The sequence below is a fragment of the Orycteropus afer genome, unplaced genomic scaffold, assembly GCF_000298275.1.
Source record: "Orycteropus afer afer isolate SDZICR_OR568_19922 unplaced genomic scaffold, OryAfe1.0 scaffold00031, whole genome shotgun sequence".
NCBI classification, from domain to species: domain Eukaryota; kingdom Metazoa; phylum Chordata; class Mammalia; order Tubulidentata; family Orycteropodidae; genus Orycteropus; species Orycteropus afer.
This window is the reverse complement of record NW_006921618.1, coordinates 13,072,582-13,075,222: the sequence shown is the minus strand read 5'-3', so window position 1 is coordinate 13,075,222 and position 2,641 is coordinate 13,072,582.

The window sequence follows — 2,641 nt, the reverse complement described above, 5'->3', positions numbered from 1 at the left end:
CCCAATCTTCTTTCTGAGCACTGGCTCGTGAGTTTGAATTGCCAGCTTTCTGGTAAGTAGTCAAATGCCTTAGGCATGACACCACCAGAGCTCCTTAATAGATAACTAATGCACAGATAATGAGGGCATCCTTAGTAACTGTTCAATAAATGATAGTCAATATTATCCCCTCAACTGTGATCATATTAGAAGCTCTTAGTTTTCAGAAGCAGATAGTGTGCTGGGGAAGAATATTTGCACAGAACCCTAGACTTTTGGGCTTGGAAAGGATGGGAGAGACTATTACTCTCAAAATCATTGCCATTGAGTGATTCAGACTCATAGTGATCCTATTGGACAGAGTAGAACTGCCCCATGGGATTTCCAAGGCTGTAAATCTTTGCAGAAGCAGACTGCCACATCTTTCTCTCATAGAGCACCTGCTCGGTTAGCAGCCAAGTGTTTGACTACTACACCACCAGGGCTCCTTTATTACTCTCAAAGAAAAAACAAAACAAACTCACTGTCATCTAGTGATTCCAACTCATAAGAGACCCCCATTGGGTTCCTAAGGCAGTAAATCTTTACAGAAACAAATTGCCCCATCTTTCTTCAGTGGAGTGCGCAGTGGGTTTAAACCACTGACCTTTTGGTTAGCAGCCAAATGCTTTTACCATTATACCATCCTTATTTTACAGATGCGGAAACAGAGACACAGAGAGGTTAAGTAACCTGTCCAAGGTAACACAGCTGATAACATGGAGGAACCTAAACTTGAAGTCAGATCTGTTACAACCTAAACTTGAAGTCAGACCTGTTACTTCCCAGGCATCCTCTCAGGGTCTTGTACCAAAGGGTTGTCTAGACCTGGGAGCAGAGAGAGAGGAGCTCCATGGGTCACCTGGCCTGGGACCTGAGTGGTGAGATCTGACGGGCCTGCATGTGGCCAGGTCTGTGGGCATTGCCCTAGCACCTGGAGCACTACATCCTGACCCAGACCTCATGGGCACACCTCTGCCAACTGCTCTGGCTTCAACCTCTGGATCAAATGACCCATCATTTCGATCCTGTGATCCGAGATGATTCCTCGATGAGAATGACACCAAAGCATGTGACAGAGATCTCAAACCGTAAGAACACTCTCCTGTCCCTCCCTTTCTGAGGGTATTCCAGGAACCGCAGATGCTCTAGGGGAAATTCAGAGGAGGAAGCAGGATGGATTCCGGCCACTCCAGGAGAGGCAGTAGGGGAAGAATAAACACACACGTGTGACAAAGATCGGTTCCGTGGTGTACCAAGGGAGCATGTCAACAAGCCCAACTATGTGATGTGAAAGGGGAGAGGGAGGACGGTTTCCTGTCCGGCATCACCACCACCTGGGCCTGTATCACGATGAGAACCTGGCTACTGCAGAGGTGGGGGCCCCTTGGGGATCACCTCCTATCTTTGGCCCATTTGGCAGATGAGGAAACTGAAGATGGGTGTGGCTGCTGGGCTTCACATTGCAAATCTCTGGAGAGCTGGAGATGGAGCCCAGGTGTCCAGGCCTTGGGCCAGGGCTCTCTCTTCTGAATCAAGAGGCCCCAAAATCTCAGGTTTCCAAAAAAGTCTCCTCTCTAGCCACAAACACCAGACCAAAGACTTTCGGCTTAAACAGGCTTATTTCAGCTCTACCTATTCTAGCCACAGGACTTAGGGTAACATCTTACAAGGATCCATGCCTCGATTTCTTCATCAGTAAATGAGGATGTTGTTGTTATGTGCCAGCGAGTCAGATCCGACTCATAGCGACACCGGAGGCGGTATCACTACAGAAGTAGATTGTCCAACCTTCCTTCTGAGGAGTGGCTGGTGGGTTTGAACCGTCAGCCTTCTAGTTAGCAGTCAAATGCCTTAGGCACCATGCTACCAGAGCATGATCTACTTCATGATTGTTGTGAGGACTACCTGAGAAAATTCTACGAAGCCCTTAGTAAATGGCCAGCCAGCTGCAAGCAATGAATCAATGATAGTTACTATTCTAATTACCTTCCACCTCTCCATTTTTCTTGCCTGGCCCAGATCATTCTCACTGTTTGCCTGCCCCCTACCCAGCTGGAACCCCCTCGGGACCTACAGTTCCTCCCATTAGCAGCACAGATTCTGGAATAAATCTCAAATGCCTGAATCTCAGCTGGATGACTTGCCACAAGTCACTTAACCTCTCTGAACCTCAGTTCCTGATGAATAAAAATGAGAATCATCACACCCAGAATCATTCTCTGATTAATCAATAGCACAAAAGAGCAGGAGGGACAGTGATTGTTACAGATAAAAAGGGAGTCATGAGACACAACAACATGTCACACGTCAGACCTTATTTGCATCTGATTTGGACAAAACAACTGTAAAAAAGACTTTTTGTGACAACTAAATGGTCTGGGAAGTAGATAATATGAAGAAATTGTTATTTTTGTTAAGTGTAAAATGGCATGACAATGGCATTTCAGTTGGAAATGGATACTGAAGTATTTATGGGTAAAATGACTTCATGTTTAACATCTGATTTAAAATATTCCCCCACAAAAGAAGTGTGGAGCACACATGAAATAAGATTGGAGAATTATTAGGAGTTGAAGCTAGGTTTGGTTACATGGGTTCACTACATTATCGTCTCTACTTT